The following is a 15,367-nucleotide window of genomic DNA, read 5'->3' on the forward strand; positions in this document are numbered from 1 at the left end:
CATTGTAAATGTGTTGGGCCAGATCTGAGATGTGCTCAGAATTTTCAGGAATATATGTGCAGCATTCAGTGCCAATTACTGCACAAGTTCCTCCTTGGGCCGCCAGTACATAATCTAAAGCTAGTCGGTTCTGCATGGCCACTGTTCTGAGGGCTACCATTTCATCATTAACAGCCTTCAGACTAGATGAGGTAGAATTTGCTAATTCTTCTAAAGTCGAGGCCATTTGAATTAACTCTCGACTCAGAAAGTTCATGCCGGCTTGTGGAAATATTATACCTAAATAATATTCCCAATCAGCCAATTTTCTTTGTGGTCTGTGGTTAGGTCCGAAGGGGCTGTGGATTTGAACACAGATATGAGGAACCACATATCCTAAATAACATGAGCCAGACCACTGGGCTGGCAACCATGGGTAGGCTCGTTTTCCACAAATGAAATATGTTCCGTTTGGCGCTCCCCATGCCTCTGAAAATAAGAAACTTATACCGAATTGTGGGGTGTGCCGATCCCATCCTGGAATTTGGAAGGTAGAGGTGGATATATTTGCAGCGATGGTAAGGTTGCAACGACTCCATCCAACCAAGTGCAGACCATTAGTGTGCTGAAAACATATGTTTCCCTCACGTTCCTTATTTAGAGTCAGGTATGGTGGTGTATGGCTTCTGTTATATTTAGGAGCGTAAGAGCCTGTGAAACTCGTGGGCTCTAAGCCTCGCTCCTGTAGATATTGTAATGTTGTGCAGGTTAAAGTCGTGTTATGGCAACCCCCATAGTTTGTCATATTAAAATTTCCTAAATTATCCCTCCAAATGATCATGCCTATGACTTCCTCGCGACGCCAAGGAATGGCTCCCATAGGAAGTCCTCCCTGTACATATTTGGGTAATGCGGCACACACCCAGCAGGCACTTTGGTTGGTTTTCTTAGCTAGGATAGGAGAGGCCTAAAAAGGAATTAATTCCATGTTCTCCTTTGTGGGAGAGATGATCATTAATTCCTGCGGAACATAGTCCTACAGCAACAATTATTGTTATAAACAGAAATGATTTCATTCTGAGTCTGTAAATGGGGATGAGGCTCGTCGGCAGTGTGGCGCGTGGATCCAGCGATCTTTTCCTTCCACTCGAACCGCAGACTCGGTTGTCAACAGGATCTGGTAGGGTCCGTCCCACCTGGGCTGGAGAACCTGTGAAGGAAATTTCCTGATCCACACCCACTCTCCTGGGATGAGGTCGTGCCCTCCTTCAGGTGGTGGTCCCCACGCCTCCAGGACCTGCTCGCGGGCTCCTTGTGTGGCCTCTGTCAGCAACTTGCAATAATACAAAGGAATGGTTGATCCATCTGAGGAAACCCCAGTCTCAGCACCTGTAAGAGAACTTGATTCAAATTATTAAAGGCGGCTTTTGCTGCGGGAACCAAGGCAATCTTGTCCTTGTACTGCACTCCCCCCTTAAGCAGATCTGTTAAGAGTTGTGCTCACCCTGTAAAAAACATTGCACCCAGGCCCTGTTAAAATTTCACAATGCTAGACACAAAAGGGCCTTATCATAACTGCTTCTATTAGACACTCTAAAGCTGAAGCAACTCAGACTTGTGGGTTTCCTCGTCAGGGGAAGCACTCAGAATACCATCAACATACTGAGTGATCACAGCCAGTTGAAGCCACGTGATACCCTGTTCTGCATAGTCATTCTTTGTAATGCATAATATTCCAACCCAATAGATCTGGAATAAAACCACCCATTAAAATCTGGTACTCGGCAAGTAAAACTTGCTGTCCCAATACTCCTGTGGCCTCCTGCCATCTTCCCATATACATTGCTCTATAGTACACTGTTGAACAGAGGAGTGAAACAAGCAGGACAGTAGTGCTCCAGTATCCCCTAACAGAGAAACCAACACTCCATTAACAGTACATTTTTATCCACTGGACTGGGACAGACTTAGGGAGGCTACAAGGGATTTACAGGATCTAATCGTTAGGTAAACAGATTTTCTCACAAGACGTTATTCTCCCCAGTCTCGATTCTAAACCTACACCGTTTCAGCATGTCTGGTTTCGAGACATTCGAATAAAACCAAATTGTTTCCATTATTGCAACTAATTGTATAAATTACAATTTATAATAATTTATAATAATACAAAAACTGTTTAACTACTTTTACGTCCACCTGCACTGTACTTATACGTTTCAGACGCTCTTATATTTTCCAATCTCCTTAAGTTGATTTTCGTCAAGTCTCTTTAGTTACGTCTCTAGCCAGTCCCGCTGGCTAAACACACTCACACCGTCATTTAGTATACCAAAACTCACAGTTACACACATACATGCCGGCACACAAATTCATAAAACACACATACACATCGAGAATATATTTTTCTCTTCGTAATACAATGTGCTGTATTCTTGTTTTACTTCTACATGAATCCTTTTAATTCCTGAAGCGCACTCCAGGTTCGCTGCATTTCTAATTTCGGGTGCGGTACTTTAGCCCACCGGTCAATATCTTACGGTTTTGGATTTGATCGTATGGGGGAAATCAGGGAAGGTAGGTGCGATTGCAGACCCCCTCGACGGGGTGCGAGACAGTGTTAGAGTGGCACTGTCATCAACGGCGCCAGCCCCTGCTACATCAAGTCCTTTCCCACTTCGAGTGAGAGTACAGATCTGCGGGCGCCCTCCCTCTAACAGGGGAGACCCTGATCCGTCTTTATCACACTCATACCAAGTGTTATCCCAATCAGACCCCCCTTCTCCATATGGCCACTGAGGGAATTGATCCCAATTATTTTCGTTTCCTGCCTGTTTGTTCCCCTGTGGGAGAGCAGGATATAACTTAGTCGCTGGCTGCAGCACATTAACCAGTGCAGCGTGACCAGGAGTTAATTCCTTCTTTAGTTTCTCATTCTCCTGTACTGCCTCTTTTAGCTTTTTTTCTATACTCTTTCGTAGCGATTAAAATATCTTTTCTTCCGGGTTTTTGTTTTCCCCGTAAACACACTTTTAAGTCACATCCCAATTTCTTTTTTTTTTTTCTCATGTATCTGCCACCACTGGTGCCGGCCGTGCACCAGGGTGGGAGCTACATGCTTGTGCTTTTGCCAATCAATACTCATATATGCTTTCTTTACAGGCGTCTTCGCCCCCAAATTCCCTCTGACAAACTCAGCTTTTTCCATATTTTTCTCCTTCTTTTCCGTCAACTTACACTTTTCCGATATTTAAACGGACCCTTCCACCACTTTCTCAAACCATCAGTTAGCGCACATGTTCGGTCTCTTTAAGATTTACTTTTGTCGTGTGTGAGGTAACAGCTCATTCAGTAGGGGGATGTTTTCACTTGGAAAAACCTGTGCATTACTGCACTCATTCAGCCAAGGGCGTCTGTTACCTCCAGATCTAAATGCCTCTCCGAGACTTTAGAGAGGACTTACACCGCACTGTTCACAGGTAAGAAACGAGACCTCGAAAACCCCCTTTCTTGATCAGTAATTCACCATCCCCAGAACGCCAGCATCGCTGCTTTTGCCCCGGGGTGGACTTACGCACTGAGCTCAATCAGGGCGATTCTCGGGTCTCAACGTCCTTTAAATCCTGCTACTTAATGCTTTGCTCTTTATTATGAGGTGTGTTTATGTTAGTGTCGTGCGTGTGTATATGTATTTCACAAACAAGGAAAACACCAAAAACATACATACATATATCTCTTCTACTCCTGTTTCCTTTAAAACAAAAAAAAAAACCACGCCACGCCAGAAACCACGCCACTCCAATCTGTGCACGATCAAGGCGTAGCTAATCTCAGGACCCCGGGCGTAATTAAAGCCCACACCAATCCTGGATTATACGTGCATTTAATGCACCACTCAGCTCCAGAACCCCGGGCGCAATTAAGGCCCACACCGATCCCGAGCCACAGAACTCCGGGTGCAATTAAGACCCAAACCAGTTCTGACCTTCAGAACTCCGGGTGCAATTAAGACCCACACCAGTCCTGAACTACGTGCATTTAATGCACCACTTGCTCTAGAACCCCGGGCGCAATTAAGGCCCACACCGATTCTGAGCCTCAGAACTCCGGGTGCAATTAAGACCCAAACCAGTTCTGACCTTCAGAACTCTGGGTGCAATTAAGACCCACACCAGTCCTGAACTTCACGGTAAGGGTCCAAAACCCGTTAAAAACTCCACGCGCAATTAAGGCATACACCAGCTTCGAACGCCTGTACACAATACCGCGGAACCCCTGCCAGACCAAATTCTGGGCTTACAGCAACCAACCCATTACATACACCGGTGCCTTCCCCGGGCCAGAGGAATTCAGAAACTCACGTTTACTCCGTCATCTCGGGCGATTCTCGCAGGGAGCAGAGATTTCCCAATCGGTCAGAGAGAGTCGGGACTTTTAAATAAAAGAGGAGTCCTTACCTCTTAGTTATGTGCGCGCTGACCGTCTCTCCTGCCGATGGGAAGTTCTGCGCCTTCTGGAGCATCCGCCGACTACGCCAAATTTGTTGTAACAGAAGAAATAAGGTTCTTGATCCCGAGATGAAGTAAAACAGATGAGTTTATTGCATGCAAGGAACAATAAAGCCGAAGTCTTGTTTCCCGCAAGAAACAACAAAACCGAAGTATTGTTCCACGTACTGTTACAAACTTTTGGGTTATATAGTGTTTTCTTCTCCGTTTCTGACGTCACTCGGTCTGATGGTAAAGAGGGGGGTTCATGGTATTTGGCCAGTTTACGATGTTCTGGGCAAATGGTCAGTTTAACATTACACCCAGGGGGGTTCCTAGCTTGCATCTGCAATCCTTATCAGTTAACCCCCTTTCCTGCCATAAACCCCAGCTTGTGACTTAGAAGTCTAAACCCCCTACAGAAAGGATTAAATTCAAACCCCCGTCTTCACATCTTTCTTCATGGTTCTTTGAAAAACTCAATAGTTTAGACAGTCTTAGAGTTAGTTATTTGCTTTTCATGAATGCCAGAGGTACTCGAAATGTTGTTAAAAGAAAAACTGTGTGCTGAGTTTTATTTTTTACAGGAAACGCATGCATGTTGAAACTAAAGTTTATAAATAATTGAGAAATATTAAAGCAAGGAAAATATGATACGTGTAAAATATACAATTTGATCACATAATTACTTAATTACCTCTGGTAGTTAAATGCTTTTTTCTGCTGCGTTTTTTTTCTCTTGTACATGACTCTGATCCTCTTGTTGTATTTGTATTTGTAAATTCTATGTTTAATAAAAAAAAATTAAAAAAAGCATTCTCTGGTGGTGTCCTGCAGGCTTCCTGTGGGTGTGCGTTGGTGGTATAGTGGTGAGCATAGCTGCCTTCCAAGCAGTTGACCCGGGTTCGATTCCCGGCCAATGCATTGGCGAATGTTTTCAAATGCTGTCATGAGCCTTGGATTGTGACTAGCAAAGCAAAGCCTTTTGAAAGAGCTAAAGCACTGAAAAACGGAATTGAGGGAGAATCTTACAGGGGATTCTGAGCGGTGTCTGCATACACGCAGTCCGATACGGGTGCTGAAAGCTTGAGCTACTCTCAATGTCGTGCTGGCTTTCCCCGGAGTAAATCTGTTACATTGAAAGAATGCTTCTCGCAGGTTCAAAAAGGGACCCTTGTTAATTGGAGAAATCAATGATTTCGAATGAATTCTGTATGCGTTAAAAGACAGCTATACACAGAAAACATGCAGGACACTGCTCATGATGTTTCCCGAGCCGAAACACAGTGCGTTTTTTCAAGCCATCTGACAAAGCCCGCCCACTGAAAACTGCAGCAGATCGTGTAAAGACGTTCAACTTTGTAACTACTGCACGCACAGGAAGCAGAATAAATTCCTCTTTTCAAACTGTCAAAGGTTTGCTTTACGAACGCCGCAGGACATCGCACAATCTCTTTTGAACAGGGACAAACGATTTCTTATGGGGCGCAGTAAGTACTGTTACTGTCACTGCTCGATACCGACGTTGGCCTACTATACCATGTTCAGCCACTGCTAGAAAATGTACGGCTCTAGCACCGGAGCAAACAACAGGAGGGCCGATGTCGAACAGGCACACGTGTCAGACATGGAGAGCGATGAGAATGGGATTCGAACCCATGCCTGCAGAGCACAATGGATTAGCAGTCCATCACCTTAACCACTCAGCCACCTTGTCGACGAAACTGGGCTGTCCGGACATGGGTTGGCGCGCTCCAGATGATCTTTTTCTTTTTTTCCCCACATACTCGAGGGTCATTTTCCTGTTCCACATGTGATTTCAACATTTTCCTTGGGAGATGTCAAGCCAGCAAGCCACTGCTGTGGTTCAGTGGCCAGTGTGGAGTTCAGTGGCCCTGTTTACACAGAAAGCACATTGAGCTCCTTGGACATGAAAAGTTCCAGATAAAAGCCATTTGTCATCCTTTCTCTTGGTGTCGATGTTGCTATTGTATGTAAAGGTGGCAACTTGCTCAGCGAGCAGGCGGAGCACACACCGAATGCAGATGTGTCTGAGTGGTGTGTCCAAGTGGCTGCAAAAGGACAACACTCCTGGGGCCCCGTGGCTTAGTTGGTTAAAGCGCCTGTCTAGTAAACAGGAGATCCCCGCCTACGGCTAGACTTAATTAAATGCAAGTATTCATTTCCTGTCTTTAACGCGACTTGTTTTTCTTAAAATGGATGCAACTTGCAAAACATGAAACACAAGCCTTGCTAATCAGCGCTAGCAGCTGGCAAAAAAAAGGAGTCAGCTATTTTTTTTTCTTTAACCTTAACCCTGCTAACGGAGAAGAGTTAAACGACCGAGTCTATGCAGCTTAAACGGTGCGCAAGTCGGGTTCTTAGCTGAAAGGGTGGTAAATCACGCTCACCCCAGTCCTTAATCTTTTAAAGAGGATACAAAATTGAACCTAGTCGCCACATCACATACATCCTGTTAAATGATAAAAAGGTAACATCTATCCTCGCTCCAGAGTAAATCTCACGTTGAGGGCATCTTTTTTTTCACTTTACCGTGAGTCGGGCTCGGCTGCACAGAGGAGAGAGCAGAGCAATGAGGTCACAGGGACAGGGGAGTCACACGCTGGCGGTTTGAATACGCGGAAGATCACTGAGGGATCCACAGTATGTGGACCCTCCGTTCGCCATCAGTCCACACTCCGGACTCTGAATCCTGCCATCCGATTTAAGATCTCGGCGGAACCTGTGGCGCAGTTCCTTCTTAAAACGTAATCTGGTGAGCATTTCTAGAATCGCACTTGTATAGATGCAGCCTTTAATGTGTTGCTAGGTTAAAATTGATGACTTCTTGTATTTCAGTAGGCAACTGCCCTCTTGATTTTGGATTTAATTTCTTTATTACAGGGGCGCTTTTATGAAGACAGAGTCATGTTCAGGTACTTTGCTTGATGGAGGAAGCTCATTTCGGACTCTGTGATCTGCTCACCTGGAAAGGTCTGCTGTACTACTACAAGAGAGAAGTAGGGTCTGGAAGAAGGGACAATTTTATGATGCTTTGGAAGATAGTTTTTTTTTTCTTATACTGAAAATGAAAAGTAGTTGTTTCTATATGGACTCAGTCTTTGGAATTTGTATATTTATACATTTCAGTGAACCCTCAGCCATTCCTTCTGTATTGTAATTCAATTTCTCTTTTAAAATTCCTTCCCCACTTCTTGGACCTGCAGTTGCTGAACTCCACAATGGCTTCTATTGGAAAGTCTGTGACTGAGACCATTATTTATTTAGGAGCAATGAGCAATTCTTATATAAATGCAATAAAATCATTATGCTCAAACTATGAGAGAGAATTTTAAGGATAATTTAAGAAATCAGTCTTAGCTTGTTTCTATACACAGATGGTATTATTTATTTTCAAAGGAAACCCGCGAGGATTCCCCTGGTGTGCAAGATGTGCCTGAATACTTTTGATCAGCTTCCTGCTCACTTCAAGAGGGCGTGTATGAAGCACGCCACGGCAGAAGAGATCAGGTGGCCTCTCAACAGGCGAGGGAGGACATGATGAATCACCTGAAGAACGGGGTCATCATGGATTACCACAGAATAGAGATCAAAGGACACTTTGTGGGCTTGAAATACAAAGAAAATCATGTTCTATGGGACAAGATAAATACAAAACTTAAGCTTTTATTTTAATTAGATTTATTTATAAAGCATAAGCAATCATTTATTACATTAATATATGTGAAAATAACATTTTAGCATCATACGTTTAGTATATTTAGTCCCTAATGCTGAAAGAAATGATCATAGAACATGACATCTAACCTTACCTGCTGTGTTTTTAATCCCTATTGCTCAATGCACGGTGAAAGCATTGCATACATATGTCTGACAATGAGGAATGGGCCCCTGAGACAGTCATTTGCCTGTTTCACAAATGATCGTATTTTACTAGAGATTCTGTTTGGGATTCAGATGTGCATTCGGACAGCAATCCCTTTCAAGAAATGATACGTTCTGGATGAGGTCAAAGGTGCTGGAACACTGTATCTAGGATGTGTTTGCAGAGACTGTGTGTCTCCTGCTTCAACGCAGTGAGAAATAGATGTGCTCCTGTAATTCATTGGTACATGCCCAGGGCAGTAAGCAGTCTGAGGATTTATTTCCTGACGGCATAGAGCAGTGAAGCAGTGAAGTAGTGCAACACACTGGATCATTATATTATTAGAATCTATTCTACTTAAATTATTACATTATACACAATTTGAGTTCATTTTAAAAAGTAAAAGGTAATGAAAGGAATGCATTTTCGTAAGAAAGATAATACCGATATGCATGTGATAATCTTCCTTATATCATGTAGTGCGTCATTTGGACACTTTGTGGGATTGAAATACAAAGAAAATCATGTTCTATGGTACAAGATAAATACAAAACTTAAGCTTTTATTTTAATTAGATTTGTTTATAAAGCATAAGCAATCATTTATTATATTAATATATGTGTGTAGCGGCGAGGCTTATTAATAAGGCAGAATTAAGTGTTCTGAGCCTTCCCAAATGAGGCCCCATTTCTCTGTTCATCTCTGTGGTGCAGCCACAGAGAGACTATTCATGCAGGGTGATTTAAGGTCCTAGGACAGCTCCCAAAGGGGGATGCACTTAGCTAAGCCTGGCTATCATGATCAATGGTCATCCATTGGCGCCTATCTGTCTAGGGAGTGCCAGTTGGACATCTGGACTGCATTACTAAGTGTCAGGACTAAGTGACTCATATCTCACCTTGATCAATCAATCAGGGACTGGTAGGGCCGAGTAACCCACGTGGGACTCTGATGCCCATGGAACTTTCAGCCAATCAATGAGCTGAAGTTCCTCCAGGTAAAAACAGGCAACACAGAGAGCCTGTGAGATTCAGTAAGATTCAGAAGGGAGGATTCAGAGGATTCTGTGGACAATTCTAAAGGGAATTCAAAGGAGAATTCCAGGGCAGGGCGGCCCAGGAGCAGAAGGCTCCCAAGGGCAGGACATTCTCGCAGCGCGCCTCCTGACCATCCTGAGATTCAGCCCGGACAACCACGGAACGGCCAGTGTGTCCGAGTGCCAGAACTTTCCTTTGTTCTAAGAGTCTAGAGCGGAGGTTGCCAGAGAATAACCAGAGGATCCACCCGAGGTTAGCACCAGCAGCAGGCCTCGTGAACAGGTCGGAACTGTGGACAGCTGAATCACTATTCAGAACTAGCTCTTCATCAGAAACGAACCGGTCCTCTTCCTGACTTGCTGGGACCCACAGTCATCTTTTCTCCTGTGCACAAACTTTGCTAGTTAAAGCCCACAGTGAGCATCAGCAGCGCAGCGTCGCAAGCCGCACAGCACAGCCTGGCACGGAGCCAGAGAGCGCGGATTGGACAGCAACAGCCTGCAACTGTTTCTTTGTGCCCGCAGGAAGATCTGAATCCCCAAAGATTGGATGAGTATTCAACTTCAATGCATTACAGCTCGAGAATTCAATTGTTATCCCAACCAGTTGATATCAATTTAATTCCTAAGAGTTATGTACTTGTTTGAGTATCTAATGTAGAAGTTATAACCAAGTTCATTAACGAAACGGTCTTAATGAATGATATACTGAACGTATGTCCTCTTGATATGTGTAACACTTCGTAACTGACTGAATATATATCTTTTGTATTCTGATAACCCTCTCGATAAGATCTGTTAGGTTTACATGCATATTTTATGTATTAATAAATGTATCCTCGTGTATTAGTACCTGTGTGTGCGCGTTGTTTGAGTTATGTCACATGGTTGGATTCTAAAGCCATCAAAAGAATCAACTTTGTGATTTACTGCTACAATTAATAATTGTCTCAGTAAATGCCCAAACCCTACAGAACTGGTGCCTTCAGAGAGCCACTACATTTAATTTTGCTATGGCAACATTACATATTTGGCGTCCCTGAGCCGGTTTTCTTACATGTGAAAATAACATTTTAGCATCATATTATTACATACAGGTCTCTAGCTTCAACACAGTGATATATATATATACTCAGTGATTTATTGGTACATGCCCAGGTCAATAATCAGAATGAGGATTTATTTCCAGACGGGCTACAGGTAGTGTTGTGAAATACTTCAACACACTGGATCGCAGATTTAGACCCCCTGCACTCTTACTCCTTAAAAACCAAAGAAATGAAGATATGTAGCAATCACATTGCAACAGGGCTGACAGTGACTTAATGCTTATACTAGTGGACTTCTGGTACCTTTAGGGTACGGTGTTCCCTGAAGGGCTCTCAAACCCCGCATTTCAGATGCCTAGCTGTTTCGCTGATGTGTTGCACCTCAGAATCACTTTTAAACCTTACCTCTGGTATCTTTAATCCCTATTGCTCAACGCATGGTGAAAGTATTGCATAAATGTGTCTGAAAATGAGCAATGGGCACCTGAGAGACTCATTTGCCTGTTTCACAAATGATCATATTTGACTAGAGATTCTGTTTGGGATTCAGTTGTGCATTCTGACAGCAATCGCTTTCAAAAAACGATACATTCTGGATGAGGTCAAGGTGCAGGAACACTGTATTTAGGATGTGTTTGCACTTATTCTGTCTCTAGCTTCAACACAGCGATATATGTATATGCTCACTGATTTTTCGGTACATGCCCAGGGCAATAATCATTATGAGGATTTATTTCCTGATGTGCTAGGGGTAGTGTTGTGAAATACTTCAACACACTGGATCGCAGGTTTAAACCGCCTGCACTCTTACTCCTTAAAAACCAACAAATGCAGATATGTAGCAATCATATTGTAGCTGACACTCATTTGCCTGTTTCACAAATGATCATATTTTACTAGAGATTCTGTTTGGGATCCGGATGTGCATTCTGACAGCATCTCCTTATCGCGGCTTTGCCCTTCTTGCCTCTTTGGACAATATCTCCATCTTGTGGTCGTTATTGGTAATGTCTAGACAACATCTCCATCTTGTGGTCGTTGTTGGTAATGTCTTCTTATGCCCTTATTTATTTTAATTCTCTATTAGTTGATTCTAGAATCTCTACAATGGAGATGAAAACATCAGTTTTATAGCAGACAATATGACATTATTTATAGTCCAATTAGAAACTTATTACCCTGTTTTTAACATAATAACAAATTAAAATTGATTAAAACTAAGTTTGGAACACCAGGGAACATAACAAATGATTTTTAGGAAAACCATGAGGTTCTCTGTGTCCAATGCCTGCAAGGGGAGAAAGCTAGAATCCTTTGATTTTTTCAAAATTTGAAAATAAACATCATATAACAACAGCTTTCATTCCTAGGAGTGAAAAATAACCATTTTTGAAGACATAGTAGTTTCTAAAACACTACAATAAAGTTAAAAACATCAGTTTTATATTACATTATTTTTAGTGAAATTAGTCATTTATTGCACTATTTTTAATAAAATCTCTAATTAAAAGTGATTAAAATTAAGTTTGGAACAACAAGGAACACAAAAAAAAAAGATTTTTAGGAAAACCACGAGGTCCTCTGTGCCCGATGCCTGCAAGGGGAGAAAGCTAGAATCCTAAAAAAAGGTAATCAATTCGGATTAGTTTCCTTAGAGCTGGTTCAGAGTTTGCTCAAGAGTTTACCTTTCACAGATGCGCAAAGAAGAATGTTGGGGGTGCACGCTTCAAGGCGCCTTACAGCTGTAGGGAGTGATTTGAGACGATTCGTGGCGTGTGCTCATTCCCATATACCGTACGCCCCGGGGTGCAGTGCTAGGATGACGTACAATACCGCTTGGGCACGTAACGGCGTTATATGCAAGTGCGGGACGTGAGGGTTTTGCGTTTGTTCGTTTTGTTTTGCTCTGCTTTGCTTTGTTTTGCTTTCCATCGCGTTGGTAAGAGCATAAATAAAAAGGCGATTCCTGTGTCGACCACTAATGTAAGAGCTATTTCAAGTGCGCCGTGGTGCGGCTTTTCAAATGCTTAACAGGATGATTTTGCATGCACGCGTGCTTTCATGCAGTCGTGTGTGCAACCATGTCTGCTTACGTGCAAACGGGCGTGGTTTCATGTATGCAAAAAACTTTCCTGGGCTCTTCTGAAGCACATAAAATTATTTGGAGATATACATTTGTCTTATTTTCCTCTTAGGCTCTAGAATTGATAACTTTTTTTTCATTTTTGGCATTTTTCATCATTTTCCAGAAAGTGGTTGCAAGCCCGATATCATGCGAAGAAACTTCAGGATTCCGGGATCAGTCAATGGATTTTCTTCAAAGTTGGATTTTTGCACTCTGTGGACCAAGAGATGTTGTTCTATAATGTTTTTTTTTTTTCAAATTTAAAAATATCATTTTTTCATGGAGATTTGAATGGGATGGATTCACCCTCCTTTAGCCAGGACAGAGCTCCAGGAGCCTGGGTAGGATTCTAGCTTTCTCCCCTTGCAGGCACCTGGCACAGAAGACATCATTTTTTTCCTTAAAATCTTTTTTTTTTTGTGTTCCTTGTTGCTCCAAACTTAATTCTATTCACTTTTAATTAGAGATTATATTAAAAATAGTGCAATAAATGACTAATTTCACTAAAAATACTAAAAGTAATATAAAACGGATGTTTTTAACTTTATTGTAGTGTTTTAGAAACTAATGTCTTCAAAAATGGTTATTTTTCACTCCTAGGAATGAAAGCTGTTGTTATATGATGTTTATTTTCAAATTTTGAAAAAGCAAAGGATTCTAGCTTTCTCCCCTTGCAGGCATCGGACACAGAGAACCTCATGGTTTTCCTAAAAATCATTTTTTATGTTCCCTGGTGTTCCAAACTTAGTTTTAATCAATTTTAATTTGTTATGTTACAAACAGGGTAATAAAGTCTTAATTGGACTATAACTAATGTCATATTGTCTGCTACAAAACTGATATTTTCAGCTCTATTGTAGAGATTCTAGAATCAACTAATAAAGAATTGAAATAAAAAAAGGGCATAAGAAGACATTACCAACAACGACCACAAGATGGAGATATTGTCTAGACATTACCAACAACGACCACAAGATGGAGATATTTTCCAAAGAGGCAAGAGGGGCAAAGCTGCGATAAGGTAAAATCATTTTTTGAAAGAGATTGTTGTCAGAATGCACATCCGTATCCCAAACAGAATCTCTAGTAAAATATGATCATTTGTGAAACAGGCAAATGAGTGTCAGCTACAATATGATTGCTACATATCTGCATTTGTTGGTATTTGAGGAGTAAGAGTGCAGGTTTAAACCTGCGATCCAGTGTGTTGAAGAATTTCACAACACTACCTCTAGCACATATGGAAATAAATCCTCATAATGATTATTGCCCTGGGCATGTACCAAAAAATCAGTGAGCATATATATATATATATCACTGGGTTGAAGCTAGAAACACAGAATAACTGCAAACACATCCTAAATACAGTGTTCCAGCACCTTTGACCTCATCCAGAACGTATCATTTCTTGAAAGGGATTGCTGTCCGAATGCACATCTGAATCCCAAACAGAATCTCTAGTAAAATACGATCATTTGTGAAACAGGCAAATTACTGTCTCAGGGGCCCATTTCTCATTGTCAGACACATGTATGCAATGCTTTCACTGTGCATTGAGCAATAGGGATCAAAAACACCGCAGGTAAGGTTAGAAGTCATGTTCTATGATCATTTCTTTCAGCATTAGGGACTAAATATACTAAACGTATGATGCTAAAATGTTATTTTTACACATATTAATGTAATAAATGATTGCTTATGCTTTATAAACAAATCTAATTATAATAAAAGCTTAAGTTTTGTATTTATCTTGTACCATAGAACATGATTTTCTTTGTATTTCAAGCCCACAAAGTGTCCAAATGATGCACCTTTGACCTCATCCAGAACGTATCATTTCTTGAAAGGGATTGCTGTCCGAATGCACATCTGAATCCCAAACAGAATCTCTAGTAAAATACGATCATTTGTGAAACAGGCAAATGACTGTCTCAGGGGCCCATTTCTCATTGTCAGACACATGTATGCAATGCTTTCACTGTGCATTGAGCAATAGGGATCAAAAACAGAATGGAAACAGACATGGAAACCAACGAGGATGGGATTTGAACCCATGCGTGCAAAGCACAATGGATTAGCAATCCATCGCCTTAACCACTCGGCCACCTCATTAACAAAACTGGGCTGTCCCAACTGGGTTGGTGCGCTCCAGATGATCTTTTTCTTTTTTTTCCCTTGTACTCGAGGGTCATTTTCCTGTTCCACATGCGATTTCAACATTTTCCTTGGGAGATGTCAAGCCAGCAAGCCACTGCTGTGGTTCAGTGGCCAGCGTGGAGTTCAGTGGCCCTGTTGTACACAGAAAGCACATTGAGCTCCTTGGACATGAAAAGTTCCAGATAAAAGCCATTTGTCATCCTTTCTCTTGGTGTCGATGTTGCTATTGTATGTAAAGGTGGCAACTTGCTCAGCGAGCAGGCGGAGCACACACCGAATGCAGATGTGTCTGAGTGGTGTGTCCAAGTGGCTGCAAAAGGACAGCACTCCCGGGGCGCTGTGGCTTAGTTGGTTAAAGCGCCTGTCTAGTAAACAGGAGGCCCTGGGTCTGAATCCCAGTGGATAACCGCCTACGGCTAGACTTAATTAAATGCAAGTATTCATTTCCTGTCTTTAACACGACTTGTTTTTCTTAAAATGGATGCAACTTGCAAAACATGAAATACAAACCTTGCTAATCAGCGCTAGCAGCTGGCAAAAAAAAAAGAAGTCAGCAATGTTTTTTTTCTTTAACCTTAACCCTGCTAATGGAGAAGAGTTAAACGACCGAGTCTATGCAGCTTAAACGGTGTGCACGTCGGGTTCTTAGCT

The 15,367-nt window shown here is 42.1% G+C and overlaps 2 non-coding genes across 2 annotated transcripts; one reads left to right on the top strand and one right to left on the bottom strand.

Annotated features, from left to right (window-relative positions):
* The first annotated feature begins 5,315 nt into the window (after positions 1–5,315).
* Positions 5,316–5,387, top strand: trnag-ucc (transfer RNA glycine (anticodon UCC)). The gene has a single exon. It is a non-coding gene; the product is annotated as a tRNA-Gly (tRNA).
* A 9,202-nt stretch (positions 5,388–14,589) lies between these two features.
* On the bottom strand, positions 14,590–14,671 carry trnas-gcu (transfer RNA serine (anticodon GCU)). Its single transcript has one exon. It is a non-coding gene; the product is annotated as a tRNA-Ser (tRNA).
* Positions 14,672–15,367: the final 696 nt, after the last annotated feature.

Source organism: Lepisosteus oculatus, unplaced genomic scaffold (genome assembly GCF_040954835.1).
Source record: "Lepisosteus oculatus isolate fLepOcu1 unplaced genomic scaffold, fLepOcu1.hap2 HAP2_SCAFFOLD_74, whole genome shotgun sequence".
Classification (NCBI taxonomy): Eukaryota; Metazoa; Chordata; class Actinopteri; order Semionotiformes; family Lepisosteidae; genus Lepisosteus; species Lepisosteus oculatus.